This window comes from Plasmopara halstedii (genome assembly GCF_900000015.1).
Source record: "Plasmopara halstedii genome assembly, contig: Scaffold_1211, whole genome shotgun sequence".
In the NCBI taxonomy this organism is placed as follows: Eukaryota; Oomycota; class Peronosporomycetes; order Peronosporales; family Peronosporaceae; genus Plasmopara; species Plasmopara halstedii.
The window spans coordinates 691,048-691,412 of NW_020188126.1; positions in this window are offsets into that span (position 1 = coordinate 691,048).

Below are 365 nucleotides of genomic sequence, written 5' to 3' on the forward strand. Positions count from 1 at the left end.
CTGTGATAGAGACCCCCGTTTCACGTAAAAATTTAGTCGACTATTTTCAAGGTGCTAGGCACCAAGTTGGATATGTCGACAGCGGATCATCCGCAGACCGATGGTCAAACTAAAAGGGTGAATCGCGTCATCAAAGACATTTTTCGCAGCGTCTGCGCTGAGACGCCGAAGCACTGGAGCGCCATGTTGCCACTCGTAGAGTTTGCGCTGAACAATGCAGTACATTCGTCTACCGGCTTGACGCCGCTCTACGTGAACGGGCTGGTTCACCCTCGCGCCCCGCTGACGCCGCCATCCCATGGCTCAAGGCTTGGTGGGGAAGAATAGCCGAACGGCTAGCTGATGTCAGCCCCCTCACCATCCGC